Source organism: Hylaeus volcanicus, chromosome 3 (genome assembly GCF_026283585.1).
Source record: "Hylaeus volcanicus isolate JK05 chromosome 3, UHH_iyHylVolc1.0_haploid, whole genome shotgun sequence".
Classification (NCBI taxonomy): Eukaryota; Metazoa; Arthropoda; class Insecta; order Hymenoptera; family Colletidae; genus Hylaeus; species Hylaeus volcanicus.
The window spans coordinates 29,079,657-29,100,470 of NC_071978.1; the positions used below are offsets into that span (position 1 = coordinate 29,079,657).

Here is a 20,814-nt window from a genome sequence, read left to right on the forward strand (position 1 = left end):
TAGCAGGTGAGTAATTTCGACGGTTAACGCGATGCTCGATCGTCGACAGTTTCGTTTCGATCGTTTATTCTTGACTAACATTCTGATCTAACATTCCTGTCGGGAGCGCGGATGGGACTGAGGAAGAAAAGCAGAACCCCTTAAAATAATCTGGCCCGAAATGAAATCAGCCAAGGCAATTTCCAGCCCCTGTACCCAACGGTGATGTTAACAGCGGTGGCGGTTTTATCCACCCCCTCCGCTCGTCTCTGATTCCAACGTGGTGCAACCGACAAATGACGACGCGGCAACCCCCTCGCGGCGGCACGCGGAATTAAAGATCTCGAGATAAGGGTGTCATCCTTCGCTATGCATTATGTGTTCGGCAAAAAGCTCGCCCCCGGGCTATCCTGACAGTCGCAGTCTCTCTTCCTCCTTCAGCGGTCCCGCTCTTTCCGGCTCCTCTCAATTTCCCCACCGTCTCTGTCTCTCCTTCCGTCTGTCCCTCCCTCCCACTGGCGTCCCTTTGTCGTCTCTGTTTCTCTCGAAGAAGGTTCCAATTAATCTCCCTCGTACTTTTTCCCCCGTGGAGGATACCACCACCGGGCCATCTCCGTCATCGTCGCGATGCTCTCGACATGTGTCGAGTCGCTTTATCCCGGCGCGATCTCTCGTTCTTTGTTCGATAAACGAATCGACGTTAAGGAAGTTCTTCTGCTACGGAAGTTGATCATTCGCGCATGCCTTCCTATGACGGGCTCGTTTCTCCGTGGAGATTGAAATGTTTGTTCGTAAGTATCGTTCCGTTTCGATGCGTCAAATTTGACCGTAAACGTTTGAAATCGTCGTTTTCAACGGTGTCGCGTAGGACTAGCGAGGTGTCTCGAGAAAGAACCAGAGGTCCAGAAGAACGAGGGGCCTCTCCTTTTCAAACAGCCGTGTAAAGTAACTCGTGGAAGCAACGGGGTGTACGGGAGTGCGCGGCGTTATGATCCAAACATCCTTTTCGGTCGCGTCGAATAGAAGTTCGACCACCGTGCGCGCTCGTATTTCAGGTTTTATCGCTCGAAAACGCCGAGGGTGGGCCGCGCCGTTACGTTAGGTTGGTCGTGCTCGACAAACCGTGCATCGAAAGACGAGCGAACTTTCGAGGAGACCAAAGTACCCATACTCGCGGCGCTCTCCACCGTGGTAGATAAGCTAGAGCACCTAGATGGAGCTTCAGGGTATCGACAGTACCGATTGTCCGTAAACTCGAAGAATAGATCTCGGAAAAGTTGCTTCGAGCGGATCGCTTCGACGGCTACGAAACCGTATCTTGGGTCCACCACCGATCTTTAGTCTTTTGTCTTTTCCGATCGACAATCGTCTCGCGTAATCTATGAATCGCGACCCATGACGAACGAGTAACGAAATGGGCGGCCATAGAGAAAAGTCGATCGACGGTAGAGAAAAGAAACCGGAGGAAAGAGGAGGCAGGTATTCATTTTGGCGGTGACCGCGGTGGAAGATCGCGGCAATAACGGGTGGTTGGAAGGGGACGGAAAGCTGGCGGTCGTAACCGTCGCTGGTCGAAATCGGAGTCGCTTTATCCCGGTGTATTGTCGACGCGCATCCTAAAGCAATCATACGGGCGGGCGGCCAACCCGCCATTACACGATATACTGCCTTAACTTCGGACGGAGAAGCGACGTCGGCGTTGCCCTGCGTCGCGCCACCGCCGCTCCACGCCGCATCGCGAACGTTACGTATAGGGTGTACCGAAGGAAATAACCGTCATCTGTATTCGCGATAACATCGTAATTGAATGCGGTTGACGGGGATTTGCTGTACGCCGAGCGACCACCAGGCCCATAACCGTTCCCTTTTACCTCGGCTGCCTTCACCCTCCTTTTCGTCATCTTTCTCCTTTTTCCCTCTCAACCGCCTCGTTCCCGTCCTTCCCTCTCTCTTGCTCGCCGTTCCTTTCGACCGTCGTTTCTTTCTTCCTTCCTACCTCCCCCGCGCTCGTCCCTTTCTTCCTTCTGCCGCCACTCGACGCCCCCGCCGCCCCAATCTCTGGCGCCCCGCGCTTCGTCCTTTCGTTCTCGCCATCTCCGCGTCCTCCTATCTCGCCGGGGTATTAATCATATCGAGGCGCGGAAAAATCTACTTCGGCGATGTTTCGAGCGGATCCGTGCTACGGTCGCGTACGCGACGTCGATCGAGCCAACTCCGGGACAAGGAAGCCGAACGCCGATACGATGATAGCAAACATAGGAGAGAAAGTTTACGAGGGGTGTTTCACCCAAAGGGATTACCTTCTAACTGCGCTATTTTTACGCCAATCGCCTTTTTTTCCGTTGGACGAATAAGATAAATCAAGGATCGCGCGTTCGGTCATGTTTCGGAACGCCGCGACGCAAGTTGTACGCGATTATGGGAGTAAGTCGAGGATTATTTTAACTCGAAGTCTCCGCGGCGAGGATCGCGGTTTGCAGCGAACGATTACCATGGATATACGACGCGTCGCATCGTTTGCGGATAGGTACTATAAAGGAGCAACCTCGTCAGGGTGTATCGGAGTGTAAAAATCAATTAACAGAAACGTAAAAAAAGCAGTTGCGCGAGATAGGAGGGATTGTCCGGGTCGTATCGACGACTGTCGCTATCGGGGCTGTACAGGATCGCTAAACGCGGAAGAAAGTGGTCGGATTGCGGTATCGGTATAATAAACGGAATGGAGCTGGTTTGGCGAGCGTGTCGAGCGCATCGAGTCCTGGCCACGCTTTCGGCGAACGCGTTGATGGGAAATGCTTGTTTCCACGGGACTGTCGCGAAAGCTGATTGGCGCATGACCGTAGGATTTCGTGCTCTATTAATGGCCGGCGTTCGTCTCTCTCGCGCTCCTTCTAGTTAGGTCTTCTTCCGGCCTTTCTCCGAGGGTGAGTTCTCGTTGCTGGCCGTGATCGCGCAGACGCGAACCAATTATTCAGCAAATCGGTATTTCTCCTGTTCGGAATTTGTCCAGCCAGAGACGCTCTCCAATCCGGAACACCGGCTCGGATCTTCCGGCAGCGTTCGTCGATCGCGGCGCGTTGGTCCTTCTTGTTCGTTAAATATATACGCGTATACATTATTCGGCGATACGTCGCGGAGACGGGCAAATAATTCGTCCGCGAGGCCACCGGAGGATCGATAAATTGTGCCGCCTAAATAACGGATCGCCCGTGGCGTCGATGTTATCCCGCGATACGTTGCGATCTGTGACGCTGGCTACGATGCCAGGAGTTATAGATCCGACACTTTTACGCGGGAATAAATGGACTGGAAAGAGAATTTCTCTGCCAGGTCGTTGTTTTAAGATTCGTTTGGAATAACTTCTTAATCCTGTAGTCGCTCGTAAAACTATCGGCTACATAAATTGGATGCTCGATGGAAATATCGCTGTATCGTGCAAGCTGCATTGCGCTAGCAAGTTGGACCTGCTCGAAGCTCGTCGCACCATCAATTTTTCTATCAATATTCGTGTGTCTAGAAAATTGCAATGGAAACCTACGTCGCGAGTTCCAAGCGTTCGCTTCTTTCTAATCTTTCGATGATCAACGAAACAGTAAAACGAGACCTCGAGTCGAACGCCGAAACTCATTCAAGACAATAATCGCACACGAGCACGGGGTATTAGGGGTAAGTTAGTTGCCCGTAAGCTCTCGAAGTACGAATTAGTGCGTATAATATTCCCGCCGCTATTCTGAAAGTCCTACGAGGATGGGAATCCGGAGCACCAAAATCGTGCTGAAACCACGCTAAGAATATTAACGTGGGGAGGAACACGCGGGCAAACTATCCCGCGATGCGTAGATACTCTAGATACTAATAGCGCAACCTATAGTAACCGTCACGGTATTTTGTTTTCTGTTGACAACGGTTGCGTTGCGGGTACAGTGGTAAACAACGTTGCCCGTAAACAATATTTGTTGCGCACAGTTCGAGGGTGCACGCTTGTTCGTATCATCTTGCGTCAACGGAACACGTTGACGCGTCTCGTTTAAGCGAAGGTATATTCAATGGGCTCCGACGCTGAACGAGCTATCGGGAATAGAAAATCTGTAATTACCGTGTCCACGTCGGAGTTGTAATTTGCGCTAATTAACTTATGGAAGTATTTTTTCGTCTCGTTTGTGTGCACGGCATCTCGAGGTCTCGCGCTCGGCTCTGCTCGGCTCGGCTCGGCTCGGTTCGAGTCGACTCGGATTAAGTTTTCGCCAGACTTTCCTTTCCGTGGCAGCTAGACGCTCGCGTAATTGGGATCTTGGCTAATCGAATGACGCGATAACCAGCCGTTCCTCGTACGTAAAAGAATTGGATCGCCGCGTAATAAGGCGACTCTTCCGGCGAAAACGCTCATTCTCGCGAGTAAATAGAAGTTCGCCCCCATTCCCCGGTGCTCCGATTCCGACTGTATTTCTCTCGCCCCCCTCCCCGTCTTTCCTTCTTTCTCGGTTTCTCTCGCCCCGCAAGCCCAACGGGGATCGTTCACGATTTTACGAGGGACTAGAGTCGAGTATCGGTGGGCAATTATCCGCGAAACAAACAGGTCCGCGAGGGAAAGTCTAACGACTGCCGGGGTCTTCCCAGCGATTACCTCAAAGCAAACCGCCTAACAAGACATTGTTCCGAATAGCTTAGCCATTCTCCCCCGTCCTGGCCCTTTTCCACCCTCACACCCACTCCAGTGGAACCTCTTCCCACATGGAAGAACCACCACATCCAGCGGAACAACGACCGAACTCGGCAGCAGTTAACAACCCTGGTCTGGCGACGGTCGTTAGCAACCAACCTCGTCCTCCCCATCCACGGGTTTCTGGCTCCACGCTGCACACCGACTCCTAATTCAAATCCGTGCTTTGCTCCGTGTCTCTGCACCGTGGACGCTGATGAGCGTGCGAGAAACGTCCGCGTATCACGGAAACGGTCCGTTAATAGCGTACCACCCTCCGGCCGAAGGTTAAACGTCCACCTTGTTTCTTTCCTTTTCTTCGCCGGGTTTATCCGACGACGCACACCTCTGGAAAACTCGCAATTTATGGAAAGACGTTGCTCGAAACCGATCCGGATCTCCGGATGCGAGTACGTAACTTAAATACAAAGTCGTCTCGCGAGGAGAGCCATCGTTATCCCATCGACGACGAGAGAAAAGGCGCGGAGAGGGCGAACGTTCACGGATCGGAAGAAATACCGCGATCGTCTGGCAGCGAGCTCCTTTAAAACGTTCCTTCGAGTATATTCTAGCGTTAACGGCATTATCGTCGCCGCGATAAAATCCCCCGGCTGATAATATATTCTGGTAGGCATGCCGGGAAAAAATAGAGATTAAGGTATACTAAGCACGGATTTAATGCCTATTTATACGCCGCTAAGCACCGGCATTACCGGCGTATTACGATCCCCGCAGTCGCGCGAACTTTTTCACCGGCATTCACGCTTGTCACGACTCGCCTTCATCTTCCTTCCGCGAATCGGGCCGGTGATTAGCCTGGCGTCTTTTCAAAAGCTTCGAAGCGTTGTTTTGAAAGTCGTCTCACCTCCTTCTGGTCTACGCTGCGAGTTCCTCTTCTAGAGAAAACGAAGAAAATCGCGGTGGACGAGAAGACGGAGAGGTTTACGAGGCTGTCGGATTCGATGGATTCGCCACTGTTCGGCCGCGTGTGGTCTATACCGTTCGTTTCCCCTTCGGCGCGGAGAGTTTTAAGTATTCGATTACCACTCTGCAGGCCCGTAACGCGTCCGCCACCGTAGCTGTTCGTTAGTACGTAGCTGGAACGCCAGCTCTGCACGCGATTCGCGAACCCTCCTATCCAGTCGGACAGACTTACGATACTTTGTTACAACGCCGTTAATTTTAACGCCTCGTACGCGCCACCGATTTCCCGAGCTTGCTCCCTCCTGGAAAAAGTCTATCCTTCGAGGTACCTTCTTCCGTTTATGATCGCCGAACGAAGATTGCGTTGGACGTACCTCGATTAGATCCACGACCAATTTCGCGATCTTGGTTTGTTCTGTAAATACCTGGCAAGGCCACTTAGTCATCGTAGGAGACGTTTCGACGATTTCTCGGACGAAAATCGAGACACGGACACGTAATTACCCGTTCTCCTTAACGTAATCGACGAGACGATCGCCTATCTCGCGACTCGATTCACCGTCGTTAAAGGGAATGCTTTCACGCCACCCTGGGGAACACCGCAACGAGAGAGACATTATCGCTGGTAGGCCTACGGAATTAATACGAGGGCGTCGTTTCCCCAGGCTCACGATACACCGAAACTTTTCAGTTTTAAATAGACGTAGACTAATCGAAGATCACCACGATAGCGGTCGCGATAAGGGACCCAAGCGAAAGCCAAATCCGGCGTGATTAAGGTTCGATTTCGGGTTTCGTCGATTTTCATCTTCGATCGAGATGTTATCGAAAGGCTTGACGAAGAGAAGTGGAAGTGTCAGGATTGAAGGGAACCATCCTGCGATTAGCATCGGAACGAGGAGCAAATTAGCACTCGGAGAGAAATCAACGTATCACCTTTTTCCACGTCCCGCCGCAGCATCCAAGCGTCGAACAAACTAATCCGACAGAGTAAATAGATTTTCGATTCGCTATCCGATACTTGTTTTACGTTCTATCGTCAAACGATAGGCATCGAAGGTTCGCGCGTCTATTCCGATGCTAGGCGATCGTTTACACGGTCATATAAAACGCGCGTATCGCTATCGCGCGGCAATTACGAGGGGTGTCATAATGTTTCTCACGAAAATCCAATTTGCTCGAAAACCTCGGCGATGGAGGCTGGTCGTTTCGATATTGCGACGCTCGTTAATACCGTGACTCACTTCCGTCACTTTAATAGATGTCGCGGGGGAAAATCAATTTGTTCCAATTTGCGTGTTCCGCTCGGGTTTTGCGAGCGCGGTTTCGAACGCTTCGCTCGATGCGATCCCCGACGCGAATCGTTCGTTCTTAACAAACACACTCCCTGCCATGCAAACAACCGTATCGTGGCACACGTACTTCTCCGTTCCATTGGCTTTCATTTACTTCTATCCTTCGCGATTCGCGTTGTAATTTTTATTGCTTCCCGCGCGCAGACAATATCCGTTTCGACGAGATCAATTGCAATGTTTATCGTGGATTATTCGGCGTATTTTTCAGCCAACGATCGTTCCGTGAACCAACCGTGGCAACTTTCGCGAAAACACGCGGCGAAGCCACGGAAGACGTGAACGTTTGAGGAGCGAGTATGAGGTAAGCAATAGTTTCTAGCCCTCGAACACGAATATCATCCGATAACAATTTATGTAAGCGACGGAAAAGAAAGCCATTTTCAATTTTTATCAGCTTTTCGCGATTCTGTTTTACCGCGAAGGCAAAATCGAGGGGAAAAGTGGCTCGGAGGAACGAACCATAGAGGGAGGACGGGCTGATTAGGTTGGTATAGGCCTCTGGATGGCAGTGAACCGATCGAAACGCGTCGCGTAACACCAGCTGGCTGCTATGTCAGGTCCACGGAGTGAAGTAAAATGGACTCGAAGGGTTATGGCCAGCCATCCGTGGGCTTATGGGCTGATCGCGACCGATAGAATCAGCGTTCTGCTTCCGTGCTTTCGCTCATAATCACTTTTCGATTAATTAAATTTTACGCTCTCTGTCGTCGATAAACATTAAATTTAACGGGCTTTTCCTGCCACGCCGTTACTACTCGTTACGGTCTATAGGCGCGGGTCGACGGGGCCTGGAAAATACGAAACGTTGGTCGTTTCGTACGGCGGGTAGGTGTCTTTTTTTCCTTGTTTCTCCGTCGTTTCTAATATCGATCCGTATCGCGCGATATCAATTCGGATCTCGACGACGCGGGAGAACCCGGAACGAGAACGACGACGCGTCAACGAGCTCGCGAACGCTCCAACGACGAAACGACCGAATCGCGTAGAGAGAACGAGTGTTAATTGGATCGAGCGTCTAGCAAGAATATCGGTTCAATTAAGAATGGTAAGTGGCTCCGGTTAATTTAAATTCCACGAAGCTTCCGCGAGGCTTCGGCCCGTTTCCTTTGGCCCGCGACGCGGCCACTCATAAATATGCGCTCGATAGTTAACCTTTTTCTCGTCGCTCTCGTCATTCATGAGTTTCGCTCGAAGAAATCGAGCGGATAGAAGAGGGGACGGGAAAGACAGAGGGAGAGAAAATGGGAGAACGAGAGAGAGCCGATCGAATCGTTTCTCTCCGCGGGCCGAGACCATCGCGAAATCATTGTACTTCCGAGCGGAATCGAGAAACACAGAGCCATTCCGAAGTCGGGTATCCGTGGAGAGGGTTGGGGGTAAATCTGGTGAAGGCGGTAATTAAATTAATTAGCCTCCTCGAGGATGCAAGGATACCGACCGACCGAGAGTCGACGGAACGGAGAAACGAAGAGCTCGCTTCTTTTTCCTTAAAACGGTCTTAATTATCAGAGAATTTTACCCCGCCCCCTGTTCGACCCCCCCTCCGTCTCTCTGCCGCAGCTTTTCTTTCCCTGTTCGCTGTTTTTTTCCTCTCTCGTCGTCCTCCTCCTCGCTGTCCGCGCTCGCGCTTCCTGTCTCGGTCTTTCTTCCGGCTATTTATTAAGTTTTTACTTATGGCGGCGACCGTACAACAATCGTCCCGGCTGGACGCCGGCTCGATCGGGATTCGGGCGTTTTCGTCGACGGACGAAACTTCTGCAGCGCGCCACCACGGGACGGCTCGCTTTCCGTGAAAGAAGCAAAGCACTCAGAGTAATTAGAAGCGGAATTATATTCCGCCGCGTCCTGTTTCAGTTTATAAACAAGGACTCTTAAATGAAGTTCCCTGGCAGAGTCGAGCGCGCTTTAATGCCTGAACGCCGTGCGTTCTCGTGTTTCCGATTCTCGGGTTCGTTTTCTCCTCCCGCTGACCCACCGTAGAACGGATGACCATTCTAGACGGTGGACAATCGTGGATCGTAGCGATCGGCTCGCGTAACTTTCCAATTTATCGATAACCATGTATTTCCAGCAAATATATTTCTTCGAGGGCCCACAACGTCCAAGGGTTGAGGACGTAGAATGTCCATCGGACCCGCCGCGCGTCATTCCGTTCGAGGTTCGCCATTGTAACGTTGCTTCTTTCGTGTAACGCCGTTTCTTGCCCAGTTTCCTATACCTCGTATCGATTAAACGATACGGCGGCGAGGGTACCCGGCGAACCATTAAATCGCGATAAATAAGGGCAAATCGAGTCGCGTTCTTCTCTTGCCGGAGGACCGCGCGAACTGGAAATTTCGAAGCTGGTCGCGTCGCGAGACGATTCGCCGTTAATAAGAAAGAGTTACGGAGGTGGTTGTCGCGATACGATCGCAGGAGAGAGGGCAAAGGTCCACGGTGATTAAAAGGGTACGGGAGCGCGCACGGTTTTCCGAAGCCTGCGGTATTAACTTTATGTTATTAATTATTATTTCCCGGTGTATCGATTGCCTCGCGCGCCAGATAATTGGACCCCTGGACCGTTAATAATACCGCTCGCTCGTTGAGTTAATATTCATAAATTAGCGTTACAATAGAGTTTGTTACGCGCACACATACCAATTCGCTCGACGGTCGCGAATACAGTTACATCTCGGATAAACGCGTATCAAGACCCTATTTCCCAGCGATTACGCACGGAGCTAAGTTATTCAATTTCGGTCGCTAAAATCTTATTTAACGTAATCGTGACCGTAACGTACCGTTCGGGCCTTGTTCCAGTTCTTTTTTCGTTACGGTATCTCGTCGGCCGTTCGCGAGATAATATTCTCGCTATCGAAGGCGTGTCGCGAGCGACGCTGGTGAAACGTCGCCTCGTTCTTCCGGCATCGATCTCGGTGTTATCGAATACGCGTGTACGTTGAACGATCCCAAGGGAGCCCTAGCTCGATACGCTACTAGCTTCGCCGTGCGACTGCGAAATTAGCGCGAAGCCCCCCCGCACGGCGGTGTTCGCGGAGGAGAAGCTGTAACTTTCTAAGCTCAAGCTAACTTCGCTCCTTCCGCCGACCCATTCGAGCCCCCTTTCCGTTTCGGCCAATCTTCCTCCTCCGTTTCGTACCTCCACCCTCTGGCCCTTACTCCCTAGACGCGAGCACGGTCCCCGCGAGTAGGCGGAGAGGGAAAGGTGGACGCGTTTTAGTTTTTAATGATTATTGCGTCCCAGCTCGGCTCAGGTAGCTCGACATTACCCCGTGGCCTCCCTTTCGCGCATTTGCATATCTTTCCACCCGTTAGGAATTGCCTGCTGGCTGCTTTCGCCCGCCCTAACCAGGCTATACCAACTAGCACGGACGCGCTCCAACTTTTAAGCCCTTCTCGTCTCTCTCACCGTCCCCTTTGCTTTCCTCCCTGTCCCACCGCGTCCTCTCCGTGTCCTCCTTTGCGCGCGCTTGTAATTTCTCTCCTCCTAGTCTTCCGTCGCCTTTCCTCTTCTTCCTTTAATGGCACTCGGCTTTTCGAGTGCTTTAATTAACGTTTTGTCAGGCGTTCTTTAATTAGGCCGCTTTTGAAAAAATCAGCCTGCGAGCGCACGCGTCGAGCTCTCGATCCATCGCGAGGGAACGCTCGCCGGGTGCGGACACGGTGCACGGATCGAGGATTTTAACATTTTCGCGTGACGTCGAACGAAACTCAAACTCCAGCTGTCTTCTTCGTTTCCCATCTTTAATTGCCTTTTAAAAATACATTACAGAATTCACTTATTTGACGTTTCATTCGACGTTTCTCGTTCGTTTGCTCGAATCTCTCGCTGCTTGCGCGCCATTAAATTTTCACGGTTACGATCGTTGAATTCCCATCTTCTTATCATCGGAACGAGTAGGTTCGTAATCGAATCTCGTATCGAGCGCGGTGTGGTTTACACGTTATTTAGCAAGCTCCAGAACGTGGCGCGGTACCGGTGGAAGTATTGTCCACGGACGCGCCCTGCGAACCGCTCGTACCTTGCCGTTTTAGTTTGGTTCGCGATTTTGTACTCGGTCGAACGACTAAGGAGAGCGCGTTTAACGAGCCTCGGCTCGCGTTAAACGTGTTTCGCGGCGAGAAACGGAATGCAAGGGCGAGACGAAACTCGAGCGAAACGGACGATTCTTGCGCGGCGAACGCTAGGGACCCTTGTATAGAGATAATATCTGTATTTCATTAACATTATTCTCTGCGGTAGACTCGACCCGTCTCCGTGTTTCGCGTGTACCGCGAGACGTAAACGGCTCCTCCAGAAGGGACTCGATTGTGCGTTCGAAACCCTTCCAGCGTCTTGGACGCGACCTTCCGCGGAACGTACCCTACCCTCGGGACCTCGACGCGGCTATAGTCTCGTAATTAGAAACTGATTGCGAGGGAGGACCCCTTTAAATTTCTGTCTCTTCGGTATCCGAGGTGGTATACGATTAGAGTCGAAGGCTCAAAAAAAGTTCATACGTAGGATTTCAATGTCTTAGGAAACAGAATTAATAGAAAAGCTCGATTTTGCATCCGAACAAACCAGAAGCCTGCCTTAAAGCTCCCGAGAATATCACCGAGGGGATTCGCGACCCCGAGGAGTACCCGCTGCACCAACGGCGAGGCTCGGACCAAGGCCGTAGTTTATCGAGATCGTTACGGAACGGTCGCGGAATTCAATAGCAACAAACTCCCGCACGGATATTATTCGGCAGTAAAATTTTATTTCGCCAGCATTTATTGTCGCGTTCGCAAAGCCGCCCGCCGCGCCGGACCGAGCCGCCGTTATTTGATAACGACAAATTATTGTTACGAGAAAAAATGGCGGCGATTTCTCTCTCTCTCTCTCTCTCTCTCTCTCTCTCTCTCTCTCTCTCGCTCTCTCTCTTTGTGTGTGTTCCTCTCTCTGTTGGCGGATTCCATTGACCAGGGTTGCAACTGCGACGCGAGGAAACAGGAAAAGGACGGAACTAGCGCGGGTGGATAGGGGCGGGTGTCGGCTTTGGGCCTGAGCCTCGGCCAGCTATCGGGCGACGCGTCCGAACGCTAATCTCTCGATATTTTAGCGGATTTATACTTTCACTGGTTGCGCCGCTGCCGCGGCTCGATCCCCCGAGGTATCTGCTGGGTAACGTACGACAGGCGTATCGTTCTTCCTTCGAACTCTTCCGTCGCTGCGCCTCCCCGAACGGTCCTTTCCCTTGCGACGTGTATCGACGTTTACAGAAAAAAGAGATTATGCCCGTTGCCACCGGCGTAAATATCGATACCAGTGTCTCGTGAACCTGTACGCCCCTAAACGCGAACAAACGGTCGCCGTTGCTGCACTGAAATCCGAGAGGCACTCCGAAATCAACCCCCGAATGGTTACTCTTGAACATTAAGAGTAGAGAAAGTATTATTTTTATACATAGTTGTCGTTTCAATTTAACGCGACCCAGATCTTCTATGAAAATTTAGTACATGCTAAAATTTGTGAAACCACTTTGAAATTTTATTAGCTGGCAATTCGAGGTTGATTTCGGGACGACCTCGTACGTCTCGTTACGTCGATACAGATAACCACTACGAGCTGTCAGATCGTTGCACGATATTTTTGCAATTCGTGGCAGGGATTCCGTGCGTCAAAAAATGGAAGATATTTCCCGACGAACGCCCGATGGAAAGAGGAGGAACGGAGTTGGAGGATCGGAGATTTCGGTGTTTGCAACACACGCGTTAAGTTGTTTCGCGTTATGGTCGTGTTATGGGACGTTGGATGCTCGCGTTAGAGGGTCGTGCGTCGCTGGAGGAAAAGCGAAGGGAGCACCGTTCCATATAGGCACGCGAATATATCCTGGCTGCCGATGGTACTCGCTGCACCTGATCCTGGTCGGCTAAATTGATGATATAATCCGCCATAACTCAGGATTACCGCGGAGGCTCGGCTATGTACAGGCACACGCGGAGGAGGCGCGCCACCCTTCGACTTGTGCCGCGAATATCGAGCATTTTGCATCGGTATCTACGACGCGCGTAATCCTTGATGTTCTTTCGTTATTCGCCAGCAGCTCGTAAGCGTGGAGAATGGCTCACGCATGAACGGAAAATGTATGCGATTGATACTCCATTTAAACAAAAATTTTTTTGATTAGTACATTTCATATTAAATTTCGCGGTATTAGCCAAAGAATGACGTTCTTCGATCAAACCTTGACGTTATCTCGCGATTCTTATTAGTCGGTGGTACGAAAGAGGGGTCGAATCCACCCCAACTCCTAGCCACCGTCGACATCCAAGTTGCCATCCCACGTTCGTCTCTTGCTGCCTGACTTTGTCGACGCGTCTGGTTCGAGGTATCGCAAAAACCTATTTAGGGAGCCGATGCGCACACTCTGGTGACTGTATACGAACGCCGATGACACACTCGAGCATTTGCGACCCCCGTGTCGGGCAACTGGTTCGTCTCATTGTTATCCAACGATCCCCGAGAGGAGGGAAAAGAAGAGAAGCGACCCGCTCGGTTCGCAGACTTTCTGCGGCCAACGTTTATGGCACTGGCGTGAGTTAAGACCTCGTTAGTTCCGTGCGGCACAACTTCCGGCGAATCGGACCGATGCGGTCGATGCGATAAAAAAAGGAGGAAACTTCCCTTCCCTGGACGTTCGTTTCATCCGAAACTCTTTCGATGCTCCTCTCCGCATTCTCTTGGTTGCGTCGGGTTCGCGTTATTTAAAGACGGGACGAATAAGTTGTCGCGCGCCCGAACTGGTAACTAGATTTCAATAATAATCCACCCCCCACCCCACCCCACCGCCACCCTCCATTTCTCCCGTTCCGTCTGGGAATTTCCGTCAGAGGATTCGACGACGCGCAATTAGCACGAGAACGGCATTGTTGACGGCGAGTAGAAATTGGCTGAGCGAAAAAGAAACGGTGAAAAATGGAAAAGTTCGTCAAAGTTCAAATTAGTGTTCTTTACATGTTTCGTTTAAAAAAATTTCAAAGATCGCCAAAAGAGTCGTCGTCCGAACGGGATTCGTCCCTTAAGTCCCGTCATAAATATCGCTCGTTTGCGAGTGGCGTGAAGCATGAAGCACGACCAGAAAAAATCCGTTCCTCAAACACGCGAAACATCGAAATTTACAGCCTTACGTGGCGGGCGTAGGGACAAAGGGGACGAACGCGGCAACGGTTTTATGCAGATTTGTAGATAGCAGAGAGGAGATTTGGCTGCGGTCCGGAGGATTTTCCCGTCCGGGATAAAGAAAACACGGAATTAACGAATTCCAAAATACGTTTGTTTGTCGATCGACTACAACTGCTGCGCGAGAGGAAGGTCTTGGAAGGCGGACATAGCGGCTTCGAAGGCTGCCACGGGTTCTCGAAGAGGGCGTAGAAACGGTAAAATATTTGGAAAGATTTTTCCCCGACGACGACGGTGTTTAAGTCGTCGCTGAAGACGGAAAAGATTACGCGCCACTTTGTATGGTAATTTTCCGTCGAATATTCTCTTCCTGTTCGCGGTGACGGTGGTGGTGGATCGCTCGTATGTATTTCAGCGCTCGTGGAAAAGCGACGACAAAGTTGCTTCGATAATGTTTCTTCAGTTTCAGGGCTTTGTGCTTCACGGAAAGGCTTCGGCTCTGGTGCCGCGGCTGGCACCCTTGCTCGGTATGTTAATTAACGGTATAAGCTTCCCGAGCTACGCGCTTGTAAGGAACCCTTTATATAACTAATTAGTACCGCTGGTATTCAGACTATTTGCTTCGTTTGGCTCGGCTTAGGCATGGCTACATCCCGCTTTTATTTCCTTTTCCATCTTTGTTCTTCTCATCCGTCCTCCTTTGTTTGCGGTAAATTGTTATCGTCGCTATTCTTGTATTTTGTTGCATCGTTGCTACAGTCGAACGCTTCCGTCTCTCTATGATTTTGAGCGCGCTACGCTTCATCCTATTAATTTCTCGCAGGGTTAAACGGAGAAAACAAACTCGAAAAGGCGAAAGAAATATTCCGCGTCCAGTAAGAACACCGTCTAGGACGATGGAAAGGTCGATCAACAGAATTAACGACCATATACTTATTATCGTTCGGTCGAAGGTGCACGCGCGACGCGGACAAGTTTCGAGGCTGGCGCGTCTGCCGTCGGCTGGCTACGATGCAAGATTTTTAATTAATCGATCGAGACGCCAGCGTCGGGCTGCCGTCGTTTGCGGTGCGGCTGGTTCATTAGAGACTCTTAATTAACTTGCGGCGCTCACGCGACTTCGCACAATGGGATATATATGTATATACATAGAGCCCGTGCAAGCTTACGCCATTCAATTACATGTTAATAATAAACACGGAGCGGAGTTACATTGGCTCGCTTTCACGCCGGAAACGCGATGAATCGAATCCACTTCCACGTAAAATCGAGCTCCGGGGTGATCTCGAGCGCGAGGCGAGGCAAAATGAGGCAAATCGGCTGAACGAACGATCGATCGGTAATTGCGTATTCCTCGCGACCAATCTTTCTTCCCCGACAATGGACGAAAGCGTACAATTGACCGAGGTCGCGTTTTGTACAATTAATTAATAACGAACCGGTACGCGAACGAGAAATTGGATGCGTTCTGGGTCGAATGTCGACGCGTATCCGCCAATGACACGCTGTAATTGTACACGAGCAAAATCTAATCGTCCCCGCATCGAAACCGCGATCGCATCGTCCAGCCTCGGAGAAAACGGTACCGAACCCAGCTGGAAGTCACCGTTCCAACGATCCCCCTGCAAAAAATTCAATCGCGAGAAACGTATCGCCGGTGACAAAGGATAAAATCGAACCGGCGAACCACTTGAAAAGGAATTCGCGTTCAATTAAAGCGACTCGAACAATTTGCCAATGCGATACCTCTCGTTATTTACCGAACGATAATTAACGATCGCGTCGTTAATCGCGTCTATTTGATTGCGTCTGCCCCAAGTACGCGTGCACGCGTGTGAGCGCGCAAATTTATCAAAATGTCGGTGAACGTTCGTATTCAATAAACGGATTCCTTTGACCATCGGCCGTTCCGATCCACCAACTTTCACTGCAATACCAGTAACGGTGATCTTTTAAACTCGCTGAACGTTCGAGCCGATGATTGATTAAAAGGCTTCGGATCAAGAAAATACGAGTTCGAGTATCGGCAGAAAATGTTCACTCGGTATTTTATAATCCAACCGAGCGCTCGGCTTGCCAGCATTCGATGCAAACGTAACGTCGAATAAACGGTGATTATCCCGATCTTTTTCGGAAGTACCAGTCAGGATGACACGAGAAACGCAAGAACGATGCCAAGACCGGTGGAACCTGGCAACATATGCTCCAACAGGGTCGCCGCGAACGCGACCTGTACATATATTAGAGAACAACACCGGTGTTTTCCGGCGGGTTGGTTAACCGCACTCGTTAAACGCCTCATAACGCGCCGGCTCCGTAACATCCGCGACGCGTTGTTTGTCGAGTTACAACGCGCACGCTCTTGTAACTTTATTCTTTCGTTCGCTATTCCGCGATGGTAAACGACTTTCGAATCACGGATTCCTCAAAATACGAGACACTCTTAGAAACTTGTCAACGCTGAATACGTTTTAGACTAAAAAAATGTCAAAGAATCCCTCGAGTAAAACGCGTCAGCCGTGTCCGATTTAGGCGAATCACTCGACGACTTACGACGCGCGAGCAAAAAGCGAGCGAGGCGCAATGTCGATACGGTGAATCGGTTTACCGGGAGGCGAGTGGTTCAAAAGACTAGCTCAACGCCTCATAAAAGGGTGCCCGTGGAAAATATATATCGAGGTTGAAAAGTTTGTCGAACAAGCCCGGCGACATGTTGCCGGCATAGCGCCATAACTTAACGCCACCGTCGATATGGGAGACGACCCGCCACGCTTCTCTCCCCCTCGGTCCCGTTTCCCTCTATTCTCCCAATTCCGTCCCCATTTCTTCCTCGTTCCTTCTCAAGGTGTACCCGCGACAGCCTGAACCTTAGGACGGTCCCCGACGATATTTTTGCTCACGGTGAAACGATAAAAACGTGCCAGCCGTTTTACAGGTCACCCTCGACGCAGCCGGCGATGACAACAAACGCGACTTTCGCGCCCAACGGATACCAGGTCCGGGGGAAAAACGCAACGAGAAAGTTTATCGAGGTAAAACCTTCGATCTAAGAGGGTACTCAGTGGTCAAAGTCGACGGTCGAGTTAGGCGCGAGCACTTTCGCGACTCGTCGCACAAGAGGGACGCATCGGTGGCGACTAGAAACGGTCGTGAATTTCAGCGTATGGAAAATAGAAAGATCGTTTGACCCGTTTCCGCGTCGCGGTATCCGAGCGAGTTTCTAAACGGCTTACTCGGTAAAATTGGATCGAAGCAGGGTATAGAATTCGACCGGCTTCGAGTGGCCGAGGCGCATCCACGAAGACGACGAGCGAAGCGACGATCGGCTGAAACGAGTTCACCGTGGAGCGTTCTAGCTACGTACAGCCCTGGCAACGGCTGTAGGCTGGGGTCGGTGCAATTAAGGGTATTAATTAGCGGGTACTTCATACCCCCTCGCTCCTCTCACAACCGAGCCACCCCGTGCCCCGTGCCCCTTTCCCGGACCAAGCCCTCCTCCGTTCTCCCTGGCTCTCCTGTACGCCGACCCTCTTTTCGGCGCCCCTCCTCGTGCCGCTAAAGTGCACCGCACCGCACCACTGACAGAGCAATACGGACAAGAGGTATATAGCTAATTACATGATTTTATGGCCGTGGCCGGGGTGTGTGCGCGTCTGGAGGGAGGTAGAACAGGAAGGGGTTGCGACTCGGGTATGCTTGGAGACGCCCGGTGACGTCAGTGGCAAGCGTCGCAATTCAAGATTCCGAAGCGGCGTGGATTCGGCAATGCTCGCGTGCCACGGATAAAATTCCATCGTACCGAAAAATAAGAGGACGAGTCCTGCGAAACAGTCTTCTCTCTAAAATTTGTGACCAACGAAGGATTTCGAGTCGATATTCGGCCGATTTGCGTTGTACGGACGTACGCGTGACTCTCTCGTTGAAGACAACGGGCGGCCTCGTCGGTACGCCGTGGCCGCGATCCATCGGTATCAGCCGGATGAGCCCGTAAAGTCGCGATCAGGGCACGGCACATTGGGAATGGGTTAGATATTCATGTATTTAAATTTATTTATTGGCAGGATTTTTGCTCTCCCGAGGGTGTCGCCGGGAGGAGGGCTGTGGCCTGGCTCCTCGTCCCTCGCGCCACCTGTCTTGCAGTCGACTGTTAAACCTTTGCCGCTCGCCGAGCCCTTCTGGGTAATTTTCCCGCTTAAAGAGATCTCGGCCAATTACGCGGCCTGTCCGACGGGCGTTGAATTTTAATTGGAAAAGAAGAAAGTAGAAACCCTCCTTGCCGGTTCCGTTGGCGCGGCCACCATCTAGCTACGGAGGGTGAGTGCGCTCGATTCCGCGTCGTCCCGGTTTTCTTCTTGACAACGTCCAACGGTCTATGTAAACGGTAGGTCGCGAGCTCTGCTGGAACGCGGAACAGGAATTCCTACGATTCGCGGTTCCAGCTCTCTGGCGGTCCGCTTCTTCGGATCTCGGGAATTCCAAATGAGAGGACTTTGCGGTCGAACGCTCGTTAAGTTTCGCGATTAATCGGGACGTGCTGAATCTTTTACGCAAATCGCGATGTTGGATATTCAGAGTTATTAACCAATGGCTGGCATTCATTTTTGTCGATCGAGGATCATCTTCCTGCTGTTCGACGGGATTCGACGAGGATAGGAATGCGTTAAAATTGCAATTAAATCGACGAAAATATCGATGCGAGAAATGTAAATTAGAACGCATACTTTTTCGCAAACGAATCGAGTATTAGGGGCTGTGGTACGGACCAACGATTAAAAGAGGATTTTGTAAGATCCATCGCGAAGAACAGAGTATCGAATTGAATCGAATTCGAATGTTACGAGTCACGATAAAGCGAAGCGTTTGACGAGCGCGAGGAACATTTTAAAATGGATTCCGTCGTAGCAAGGCACGGGTGCTGCCACGTCGCGGAGGAACAATAAACCATCTAGCCACCCCTTACCACCCCCGTAATCAATTTCCTAAAGTATCCACATACGATCACGATCTTCTTTCGGATGTTTAGCTCGTTCCTTCGCTTCACGACCTCCGTTATCCGTCTCTCGATAACTGCGATAATAAACGTAAATTTTAACAGTCCAACTCCAGGTCTGTTTAGGAAGAGTCCTACATCTTCGAAGAGAACTTCTTCCTTTGGTCTATTAATCTAATCTGAAATTAATCCAAGCATAGCATTCTTCAAAAAATAAACTCCCAGAAACGAATGGGAAACATGCGCATCCATCATCGATCTCGGTACAATTGTTTTCGCCCCTTGGCCGAAATTTCTCCCCTTTCGTTTGCTCTCGCGTATCGTCCTTTCACGCTCCAAGCTGGAAAACAAAGACGCGCTCGCAACGAACGAACGCGGAGGTGCGTGCGCTCTCGTGCCACCCTATATTACCAAACTTTTTCGACACACCGACGCCGACGGATACGTGCGAGAACGATCGGGCGTTCTCTCCCGGCGCGGCGGGAGCTAATAAGTATCGAGAAACACGGACCTCGAAGTAACTTTTAAAAACTCCGCCGCGAGACTGGCAGGACGGGGGCGGTCGGTTTCCAGGCTTCCTCGAGGTTAGAATCCGAAGGGACCGGGGGGACGGAGAGGGCGGCGGGTAACCGGTGGGGCGGCGGCAGTACTTTATGAACACGCTTCACATAAATTGTCGCAGCTCTTTAAGAAATTGGAAAAAGGCGCGAGATCCTTGGTGAAACAGCTTGCGTCGAGAGTGGCTCGGGAACTTTTTGAACTGCTGTAGGACACCGAGCAGAATGGGGGATGTTTTAGGGCGCGTGTGTGCGTGTACACAGGCGGTTGAGTTCCCGAGGAGAACGTCTACGAAACGGAAGAGAGTCGGAGAGAGAAGTATCTTGAACGAGAGAATAAAAGGTGACAAAGTGACCTCCTACGGATTCACGTAACAGCCTTCGAGGACGAAGAAAATGCTTATCGATCTTCCGCTCAAGATTTACGTAACGCCGCGCGACCATTTGAATCCCGCCGCACCTGTTTCACGTTCTCGACGAATCGACGATAAGCTCCGACGACAATTGCGCGCGCTAGTGTTTTGATTGTCGTCGTTAACGCTCGCCTGGAAAATATAATTCGTGCGAAAATGGAAAGGATGCGAGACGAGACGACGAGACAGGTGGGGACGAGTCGCGCGCGGCAAAAGAAAATCGATGTACCAGTGGGACACATTTTCCAAGCAGGTAATTTTCGTCGGTGGACAAGATATTACATTTGAATAACCGTCGCTGACGATAACCGCGATGTATCGCAAATATCGCACCGATACCTGCGCAACCTGTCGCTCCTAATATCCCCTGGGAGATGCCGATTAACATCGATTGAATACATTGATCCCCATGGTTAATCAAAGTCAACTTACGCAATTCAACGAGATGAGTTAGATGGCCGGAGGGTAAGATCCGCGATTGGTCCAAATTCTAAACAGAAAAAACTCAAATTAGCAAAGCTGTATGTTTATTAAGCGTTTAAATAGTAATTGGGCAATATGCAGAACATAGACATCGAGAATACTTATCGAAATAGAGAGTAAAGAAATGTATAATAAAGCGGTCCACCCTCGATGCTATTCCAACCCTCGTACGGGTCTGGGAAGCGACGGAGGACAGAGCCTCGTGTCGTCTACGAGCCTCTCGATAGCCTCCTCTCACTGTCGATCCGTGTTCGAACATTTTCTCAA

General features: G+C 50.9%; 1 protein-coding gene across 4 annotated transcripts in view; it reads left to right on the forward strand.

The window, feature by feature from the left end:
• Positions 1–6,449: 6,449 nt before the first annotated feature.
• Positions 6,450–20,814, forward strand: part of LOC128873744 (LIM domain only protein 3-like) — a 77,692-nt gene continuing 63,327 nt past the window's right edge. Inside the window, exons 1-2 of one of the 4 annotated variants that reach the window (XM_054117543.1) lie at positions 6,450–6,592; positions 7,166–7,258. The gene's annotated coding sequence lies outside the window, so the exon portion shown is untranslated. Of the gene's footprint in view, positions 6,593–7,165; positions 7,259–7,503; positions 8,003–14,567; positions 14,632–20,814 lie in introns of those variants that run through there. The other 3 variants (XM_054117541.1, XM_054117540.1, XM_054117544.1) reach the window with 3 other exon arrangements.